This window comes from Aphis gossypii, chromosome X, assembly GCF_020184175.1.
Source record: "Aphis gossypii isolate Hap1 chromosome X, ASM2018417v2, whole genome shotgun sequence".
NCBI lineage: Eukaryota > Metazoa > Arthropoda > Insecta > Hemiptera > Aphididae > Aphis > Aphis gossypii.
The window spans coordinates 7,685,214-7,696,983 of NC_065533.1; the positions used below are offsets into that span (position 1 = coordinate 7,685,214).

At 26.8% G+C, this 11,770-nt stretch overlaps 1 long non-coding RNA gene across 1 annotated transcript; it reads left to right on the forward strand.

Annotated features, from left to right (window-relative positions):
• The first annotated feature begins 9,577 nt into the window (after window positions 1-9,577).
• LOC126552769 (uncharacterized) lies at window positions 9,578-10,983 on the forward strand. Its single transcript, XR_007606188.1, has 3 exons — window positions 9,578-10,234; window positions 10,356-10,825; window positions 10,890-10,983. It is a non-coding gene; the product is annotated as an uncharacterized LOC126552769 (long non-coding RNA).
• The last annotated feature ends 787 nt before the right edge of the window (window positions 10,984-11,770 follow it).

Here is an 11,770-nt window from a genome sequence, read left to right on the forward strand (position 1 = left end):
ATTTGTTTTTATAATTATATACAACTGATTTCCTAAATTTGAAAGATTATTTTACTATATTTTAATTATCTAACATTTACTTTTTATGAAAAAATAGTAATTATTATTACTGTGGTACAAGTATTAATTTAATGAATTGTATAGATAACTCATTTTCTTACTTTTAATTATTTTATTAAATTATATTTGTTTTTTTGTGAAATAATTTAAATGATAATGGATAGTAAGATAATTGTGTATAATAAATATAGTTATAATTAATATCTTAAATTATTTTGTTTTAGTTTTTTATTACTATTTTAGATGTAAACTGCAACAATTATATGATAAACCAACATTCTAAACATAAAATTGCTTTCAATGATTAGTAAAGTTAGTAAAGTTGTAGGTAAAGTAAATGTATAATAATTAAAAATGATTTACCAAGTATCACAAAATGTTAAAATACATGATATTTGCCACTTAAGTAAGTTAAAGTCTATAAAAAATAATAAAATATTTAAAGTTGGCATCAGTAATTTGGAACTAAAAAAAAAAAATCCCACGGGACATCAATTTCTTTCCCCTTGTGAGTATTCAAACAGCTCAAAAACATTTATTGTACAGACATTGAGATTATACATAAAGTATTAATGTAGAAATGAATGTACATATATTAAGTAAGGATAATACATAATATAAAAATAAGATTTTTGGTTTATTAATAAATCCTAATTCCCAGATAGTTTTTAATATAATGATGCATATAATAATTTTTTAAATTATGTACAATGTAACCTTTTTTTAATGTATATAATGTCATTAATTTTAAAACAAATGCAATAAGTAGCTGCCGAATTATTATTTTTTATATATTTTATATTTTATATTTTTAAAAGGTAATATTGTAACTATTATGAATGTATTTACTACACATTTTTTGGTAATAATTGTATAAAACATACATAGTGCACACTGCACAGTTACACATAACAAACACGAGTGGTTCTCTAATTTTGTTTGAAATTCCATAGTATTTCTGGTTAGGATATCAGTAATTGTCTATCACTGACATTGGTAACCTAAATAGCTATAGCATTAATAATATTAGTTATATAGTTAAGTACACTATCAACAAGGCAAAATTTAGCTGCTAGAAGGCTGTTGTTCACCTCAGACAGTAGACAAACAATATGATTCGCAGATAATATATATATATATATAATATCGTAGATTGTGATTAGGCCACATATTAATTAATAATATTCATAATTTGTACTTAAACGTAGGTATTTAAAGTGTTGGAAATAAAATTAGCTTTTGAATTCTATAGTACCTATCTATTACAAACAGCTAAAATAATAGATAATAAGTAATAATTAACCACTTCATATAATTTGGTATTTTAAAAATGTATAATTTAAGAATAAAAACCATTGTTCTAGGACAACACAGTTTCCATTAGAAGACATGAGTTTTCTAATAAATAGATTGCAAACGAGTCAATTATTTTAACCAAAATTAACTTAATCATTTATGATTATAACATTTTAAATATTGATTATTTAAAATTGAAATTAAAAATCATAAATCATAGCCTGATTGATTTTAAATAGACATACCCATTAGAGAATTCAAATCAGTTTCCAGAAGTTTTGTCTTAAGTCAATCAGTATGATTGACAAAACCAACGTACATATGAACATATTATAACAGTTTTTACTGTTCACTCACGTTGAGCACAGGTGGTAACTATACGTGTTGATATATTTCTTACACCGCCATTATACACTAGTTGTCATTTTGCACATACTTACAAGACCTCCGTGCCGAATTGGCTTGAGATAGGATGGGAAAACATACACGTGAGTCATGTTCTTACAGATTTTTGGTATACAATAAAAACTTAATTAATAATTACATAATTTATGTGATTGAAAATTTGTTATTAATTTCTAACCTAATCTTTGAAATTTTCAATTTTTTTTTTTTATGTATATTAAAATAATAGAACATTATAGACATAAATGTAATAAAATTAATATAACTTTTGTTTTTACAAAGAAAAACAATTATATAATTGAAATTTTAAAATATTCATTATATTAATATTATTTGTAAAGTTTAACAATATGACATATAAGTGATTAACTGCAGTAAAAACAAATCACAAATTATGAAAAATACTACAATATTAAATATCAATAAGTACATAACATAATATAAAAACATTTTTACATTTATATGATGTTATCATAAACTTTTATCATTCTTTGAACCATAGAGTAATATTATGTTTATAATATATAAATATAATGAACTGTTTTTAATACAATACATTTTTATTATAAAGAAAGTACTGTCACTCAATATTATTTATTGATAAATTGATATTGCTTTATTTATTATTTATTAATAATATTTAATATAAATAATATTATGTTAAATGTAAGTACAACATAGGTAAATTAAAATATTTAAAAAATTATTCACATGACATTTTTTTTATATTAAAATAATTGAATAATGTTTATTTAACACATACTTGAAAATTTAGTTAGCTTAAAATGAACACAATTTATGAAATTCATGTAAAACCTTAATTTATAAAATTAACAACCAAAATGTATTCTCAAGTAAGAATTAAAAAAACACGAATAATATTATTTTTAATCCAAACTTTTGTTACCTACAGTCGATAAGCAAGGATAAGGAAGGAGCTATTTATTTCAACACTGTACATGTATTTATTTTAAAAATGCCGATGTCAAAATAATTGAAGAAATGGATAGAATACAATTTAAATTAGATAAAAAAAAAGTATAAATAAAATAGGTGATATTATTACAATAGAACTCATCCTAAAAAAATATGAAGACTATTGTAGAGGTTAATATAATACTGTTTTAAATAGGTAGGTATACAAAACTAGGTACCTACTTCAATTATTATAAAAGTAAAATTCTAATTCTATATTATGTTTATAATGTTTATATAGGTACCTATTATGTCTTTTAGATGAAAAGTTGTGGTGTTGTTTATATGTTGAAGAACGGCTATATGACTTTATAACATTAAAAATACTGTGGTCAATTATTTTATCTAATTAGTAATTATAATAAAATAATATTTTAGATATTACATGTGTATTTATGGCTGCATTCTCTATGAAGGAAAATGAAAATATGATAGGTAAGTAATTTCCTATTGGAAGACATTAAACTGTTTTTCTTACAAATGGGACCATCAGTAATTAATTCAAATTTCTTTAGAAAAGCATGCTTTGTATCATGTTTTGGACAGGTAAAACCTTTGTTTATAAAAATGACAACTAAGTATTTTCAAGTAAGAATTAAAATAACATGAATAATATTATTATTATTAAGCTAAACTGTAGCTTAAGTACTTACAGTCGAATAATTTATCGACCGATAATGTTAAAATTAATTTTTATAACGATTAACCTATATTCATAAAAATATATTAGATAGGTACTTACAGTCACAGTCGATAAGCGAAGACTATTTCAACACTGTGCATGTGGTTGTTTAAAAATACTGACGCCAAAATAGTTGAAGATATTGACAGAATACAACTTAAATTAGATAGGTACTAAAAGTATAAATGAAATTAGTGATATTATTAAAACAATTTATAATTATAATAACTAATACGATAATCTGGAATTGATGTTTAATTGTGTTGTATTAGAAAATAAAACCTAACGCTATTACTTGGTGTCAAGTAATATTTTTTTTACATATATTAACCTAATAAATTAATAAATTAATTAATTTAGCAATTATTTTGCATAATAACTTAATTGAAAATTTTACGAATCGAAACGCTTATAAAATTAATATGCCTATAATACAGTATAGGCAACAACTATATTATAGTCTTATACATTTTTCTTTGATCATTGTCGTCTTTCACAATTAACATATTTTAATATTTTTTAATATACATACGTAGTTACAAACCGTGCCGTAGTAAGAGTGCCCGTGTCAAGGACGCAAATCAAAATTGGTATTTTTATTCTACGACTTACGAGTATGAGTATACCTTCAAAGTGAAAATGTTCAATAATTATTTTGAAATTTACTTGATTTTGTCTAATCATTGTACACACTACGTGTAAATTTATGAAAATAGCTACAAGGGAATTCCTTATTGTCCCATTACTTGTCAAATATCAATGATAATATTATGTGACTCGCGTATAATACTCGAGATACCATATTTTTAGACAAATTTAAATGACGATTAAATGTAGGTATATTTGGCGGTGTTTATAATATAATATTATGCCGCATTAAGTACGTACGAACATCGAACTCTCCGTTATCAGAATATCCGAAGCGCCCGACTGTGCAATATCATAATTAATAATAAGTAGTCCGTTTATCGACAACAATCCTATTTTTAAAAGTGGCGATTATACGTATTATGTCCGTGATAAAATCACCATCTCTTTGCCGTCAATGCTATTGACACGTCGTACGCGGCTCGTACGAAAGTCCAATTGGCTTTTAATACAATATTAAACAATAAAATACGTTTATATCATATCGCCATTTCTTGGCAGTCTATGCAATATTAATAAGTCACACGCTAGCACCCGAGTTACATGATATAATACGTATTATATAATATCAAATCATTTTTAAATTTTACTGTTCTATATATATAATATAGTTGTATATTATATTATATACTTGTGTGCACGGCAGATGGGCCGTCTTTTCGAAATTCCACTCTTATGTATCACCACAGAGCTAAGAAATGGCGAGGGGAGGCATGTATTGTCTATAGTTATATAGGTACCGCCATCTCTATAGTTTTATTTATTATATTAATAATAATAATATATATATTATATTATATGTTTTATATATTATTAGATGCGACCGAATCCGATTGAACCTGTGCTCAGTACTAACTTTGAAATTTATACTATTACAATACCCTAATAATCAATAGGTATAATATCTAAATTGTACTCTTAAGCCTTAATAAAAATTAGCATCAATGCATTTATTTTTAGACGCATACATATATATTTTACGTATACGTAATTATTTACGGACGAATTATTCAGGTCATTATGACGTAATAATTGCGGACACGTTATAATCATACCTAATACTAATTGCGGACATTAAGTTTGTATAAAAATCACACGAGTTGCTGATCTACAGCTTCGAGCTTGACACAATGACACTATTACTTACTTTTTGCCGTATAAGTGATCGTTCTTCGACGGTTATGTTTAAGAGCATTTTCCATTTGAACACCATGTGTATCAAGTTTTAAAAATGCATCACACGTTTTTTATTGGTACATGCTCTCTGTTGATTTATAATTAATTCATTGCGTATTAGGTATGCGATGAAAACGGATAAACCCGTCAATCACGTGTAACTTTAAGTTTTTCATAATATGTTCATATTATAAGTTGTAAAAATATTGTTGTTAAATTGATTTAAGTAATTTTTTTACGGCCGCCTCAAAAGCACCGACATAATCTTAATGCTGCGAAATTAACAGTCCATTAATGTCAATCGTTGATACAACATTAATTACCCAACGTCCGCAATCACTTATTAAATATAATAGTTGAAAATTCGTCTGCAATTAGAATTAGAAAATACCACAATTTTTTGATTGGTAAAAAGGTGCATTTTTCTACGTTTACCTGAAGTGTTAGTGAGTCGTCCTGCGTCACTGAATACGGATTGATAAACCGAGTTCTCAAAATATCTACGTTATTAGCAGTGACTGCGGTTTTTTATTTTTAGTTTTTATAAATAATTTTTAAAGAGTATACATTATAGGAAATACCCAAGTTCGGCTATATCTGTAGTTTAATCATATCGTATAGTCGTATAGATTACAATTTATAGGAAATACTTACTCAAATATATACCTATAAATATATAATATTATGGTCACTCACCAGATGTATAAAATTTAAAAAAAATACATTTTAAAACTTAAGTCTCGCTCTAGGTTTTTGCTAGGAATTGCTCATAGGTAATCCCCTACTATAAAAATTTGTTTTTTAGATTCTGAACGAAGTGATTACTTATTTTTTTTTCTATTATTATCAACTATGAAAATTAATTAATTAAAATTATAATGTCAACTCACCTGATGTGTGTCTTTATGAAGAAAATACTTTTAAATTTAAAGTAAACTTAAACTAAACTATAAATATTTAAATTATTTTACCACGCTACCGATCAATTATGATGTATTAGGTTGAACCATAAAATATAAATTAATTACCAAATTACAAAAAACATTAACATGTATTAGTCCTTAATATTTTCAAAAATAAAAAGAGTACGATTTCACATACTTGTCACTATTGGATATGTATCAAAAAAAGAATACTGTCCTACGAAAAAGATTACGCATCTGGTTATTATATTATTATATATTTATTTTTGGTGAAGTATACATCAGATAATACTTTTCGAAACTACCTCCAAAAAATAGATTAAATTTTTAAAAGAAACTAAAAACTAATTTATTTTATGTTATTATTTTTTTTTTTTTACTGTCTCAAATCACGCGTTACAATAAACAAAGCGGTACGTTAATATTCCAATTTTTTAAAAATATTACATTTAACTGTTACGTCTTGTGAGAAAAAAAAATCCCAGCCCACATATTGTGTTACTAATAATGCATTCAAACTAAGTAGATGATAATTCATCAAACCAATCTATCAAGCAAAATCGAAAGGACAAATGGGGAGGAACGACCATCACGCCGGCGACAGTGAACGATAATAACGTAACGCAGCGATCATCGACGATACCAACCACCGCCGCGTCGCGCCGCGCTCGGCTTTTCCCGGTGCACCCGGGAGATCTTTTCGTGTGGCGTTGGGTTTTCACGGTTATGACGTGTAAGGGCGAACAAAATTGTACGTGGCACGGTATGTCACCGTATAATAAAAAATAATAATAATAATTAAAAATGATTTAGCAACTGACGGATATTTCTTAATAATGAGGTAATAAAAATAAAAAAATAAAATAATAACAGGGTACCTACAAATTATTGTAACTATAATATTAGTTCATATTACTTACTCGTCTCTGTCCATAGGCGGCGGTGATCCCGCGAGTACGGAGTCCAGAGTATAGGTTGATGATGTGAAACCGTATCGTTGTAGGTACCCGTAATAGTATCTGCTGCTGTACTTATATATAGGTCAACGGGGGCTGTAACGTCTACGAGAAGCGTATGTATGAATACGACGGAGACGCTGACAACGCACTTATATTATTTACGTCGAATATCGTCGTCGGCACTTTTAAATTAACAAGTGATTGTAATAATACTGTCGCAAGAATGAGAAATCACGTCGGTTCGTTTTTAAACCGTATAATGTCGCGCGTGTCACAATGGCGCGCGAGTGATACTCGAAACGAGACGGAACGAGGAGAACTTCGATCGGCGAAGTACAAACGTAGTCAAACGACATCGTCGTGATCGGTGCAGCGACGATGGTGTGTGACCGACGCAAAGGCTACTAGAGAAAAAACGCGTTGTACGAAGTTTCCGTCTATCACGGGCGTCGTTCACGAGTCAGCACGAACGTCGCAAAGTCGAAAAAACGACTATAGGGTACGGACTACAACAGTTTTATACTATACGCACCATACGGGTACGTGGCGAATACGCACGACGACGGAAAGACGGACCTGGCCGGACGAATAGACCGGCACGCAGTGGAGAGGGGATAAAAGTTCGGCAATTATCTTCATCGTTCGATGCGCGCTCGTGCGGACCGGTTCGGGCGTCCAAAGGCGGTACTTTGAAATTGAACGTCTAATTTTTAGTTAATATATATATATATATATATAGTATATACATTATACATGTACAGGGTCCCCAAAATGGGGGGCTGACGGACCTAGAGTACAGGGGCCCGGCTATTTTATAAGGGTGAGTTGAAATTTATTTGTAATTTTTGAAATTTTAATAGAAATACTTATTAAATAATATTATATGTAAAATAACATTTTGTGAAGTATATAATATAATATATTTAGTCATTGATTAATGATAGTTAATTTGACATTAAATTGGTATAATTAAAAACAAAATATATTATTCCAAAAATTGTTATATTATTAAATGGTAAATGGAAAACATTTAATACATGGGCCCGAAATTGTATTTAGGGCCCTGTATATACCTATTGTTTATATAATATAATGCATGGCACGTTAATACTTTTCTCAAAATAAACTCATACTTGGCTTACTAGTTATGACTATCGACGAAATGTATAGAATGTATAAGAATCCACTTCCGAGTGAACATAGAAAAGATGAATATTGCAAACCGAATTCGATTGTAAGTAGTTATGTTATAACTTTTATAAGTAACCGTTTTTTTCACCATTATTGGTCTAAATGCATGAACAGTTTGGTTATACTAGCCTTTTTAAGTACCTACTAAGCACTGAGGAATACCTTAGTGTTAAATAAATAATTATAGTCCTATTTATTATTAATTCGTATAGAAAAAAAATTATAAGCTACAATCGCTGTGGCTTATCAATAATACCTTTCTTTTGACACAAAATAATAACGTCATCTTCAACTTTTATTTATTTATTTTTTTTTTTACTCGATTATTGTTGATGAATTACATTAATATTATACCTATATGTATAATAATGAAAACGCCCAAATAATATAGTTATCAAGTTGTTTAATCCATGATTGCAGAAATCTTATTATTATTTTTTTATGATTAATCATTTAAATTTTAAAGTGATGCAATATCGTTGAGAATAACTAAGATTCTGAAGCATCTTGTTTTTCTCAGTTTCGACTACAAATGATGTAAAACATGGGGATGCAAATTTAAAGAAAAAACCCTAAATTATGTGCTTATCATCGTTTATGCGTAAAACATCTTGCTTTTTATATCCCTATATAATTTGAATCTAGGACGTTTCTCCCCACCGTACAAAAAATAAATAAATATTAGACATTCATAATACATACAATGCAAATAAATAAATGTAAAAATGATTAAATTAATATATAAATACAGGGTGATTCTTTTAAGTGGGTACACTAATTATCTCGAAAAGTATTAACTTTTTTTGAATTTTTTTTTTTTTAAACTTCTATGTTTATGTTTTTCTAAAACCGTATAATATTTTAATTTTTTTTACCCTTATTGGTTAACCTAACCTTATTGGTGAAACCTCTATCAACTTTTGATTTTCAAATGGTAACATATAATAAAAATATTATGAATTAATAATCCCATTTTTATTGTAAATTTACGCGTTAAAAATTTTATTTTTCGTTGATTGGTTCGCGAGATACAACTCCTCAAAGTATTGGTGGTTGAAGCCGTTGAAGGAGGTGTTATAGTCGGTAAATGCAGCATTGTTTATACATCATGTCTTCATTTGTAAAGTCCAGGAGCTATAATTGATAAATTCGATACCGTACGACCTAATAAGTATCAGTATTGATAACTGTTGTACTTTGTACCTGATTAATTGAATGTCTTATTAAACCTATATATATATATATTAAATGTATATATAATATGCTAATTTGACCATAAAATCTACGTTTTGTTGAACTTGGCTGTTCGCATCGAATCCCCTCCATTGTTTTCATTACATGACAATATTATGACATCATTACGACGCATATACCTATTATTACCGTACAATGATAATAATATTACCAAAACTTTGGCGATACCTTTATCATTATTTATGACAATAATATCATTGATTAAAATATATGATATTAATTAATTAATGATAAATGATAATATCAATAGAAAACCTCGTGGAAAACCAATCAGTATCAGTTGTGATAAACTGGAACTTAAGTTCAAAGTAAAAAGTAAATTGTAATTTGTAATTATTTTAAACCATGTGGCCAACTGCATAGTGCTTATTAGTTATTACTTAAATAATTAAATATTAAATGATTTAAATGTATGATGTAATTAGTAATTAAACTAATTATTGTATGTTTTATACGTTATACCGTTAAGTATACTAACAGTTTAAATTTCTTTAATAACATAATAATATACTGAAGTACTTAACGCAATAGTTTTTGAATAATTAAGTTTGTCGAAAAATTTCCATTGATGACATCGTAATTTGTGATCTATATTATTAAGTGTGGCGTAAATTTGATAATACCTACCACTTGGAAAGCACAACATTTGTACTTACAATTTATTGGTAAGTTTTTTTTAATAAATAAAATGTATAGGTAGAAAAATAAATTTGATTAATACATTAATTTGTGCATGCAATATACAATATTACATATTAACAGTTTTTAATTAAATTTTATTTTCAGTTTAATCAGTTTTGTTCATTCAGTTACACCACCAAATGTTATTCAACATTTGATAACACAAAAGTTGTTTTATTCTAAAAATTATTAGCTGACACCATAGCACAAACCTAATACAACATAATATATTATTAACCCTATTATTACTTATTACCATCTACTCGGACACAACAAGATGGCTGCGAGGTGCCTATCTATTTATACCTACAATATACTTAAAAATATAATGTTCTCTGTTCAGAAGTACTTTTAATTTGCATTTATTCAAATTTTGCATTCTGGCATAGTAATTATTATTAAGAACTAACATTATCCGTATTTACTACAAAAATACTTAGTCAGATGGTTTGAAAGATAAATAATGAAATCATATAACTTTCTACCTCCAAATTTGCAAATGAGAACGATGATAAATCAAAATATTGTTTCCAATATATAATTTTGATAGTTGAAGATACTATAAAATTAATTAAGTATGTAAACATATTTTTTACTGTTAAATTATTTGGTTATATTTATCCTTTCTTAACTTATTAGATATTCAACTACTCAAGTTAATTTCAAAGAAGTTAAAAAATCAAGTCTGACAATATGCATTCCAGAAGAAAACTAATTCCAATAATATAGTAAACTAAAAATATGTTAAATGAACATTTTAGATACTAATGTATTTTTTTTTTAATTTTAACAAATATTATACAATCAAGTTAATTAGCTAACAACATCAAATCAATCATAAATGTGTGGTAAATTGTACGTTTCTTTAAAAATTAAAAAACAAAAAATCATAGATTGTTCACCTTTATTATTATATATGGAATTATAAAATATTATCCTTAAATAACCACTTTGTTATAATATTAGGTAGGTATGTCTTAATCCTAATGTTTAGGTATCATAAAAATATTTTTATTTTAAACTATGTATAATATTGTATATTGTATTTAATGTTTTGCAACTGAATAGTTCCTTCTGTTTGATTGGTGTTGTTAGCTATTTAGGTATTACCACCTACTAAATCCAAATAAATATTATTAGTCCCACTTTTAAATTTTACTGTATTTTTTTAGTTAGGGGTAAAGTTGAGTTTGCTTCTATTTATTGAATACATGTTATGATCTTAACTCATATTTTGCATTTTTGCATTACGAATATTTTGATTTGACTGTATGATTTAAATTGGAATAGACTTATCATAGTCCTGAGCTTTTAAATTATGGTACAATTTTAAAGGGCATTTGTCTAGCAGGGACTCTATCAAATTTTATAAATATTCACCACAGATACCTGTGCATTTATTTAATAGTAGTAGTAATAAAGTCAATCAATTTCACTTCTACTCCTTTATTACTTACCTATTAATTATTATAGTTATTACTTATTACATACTTCTCAATTTAAGCCAATAACTATAATGT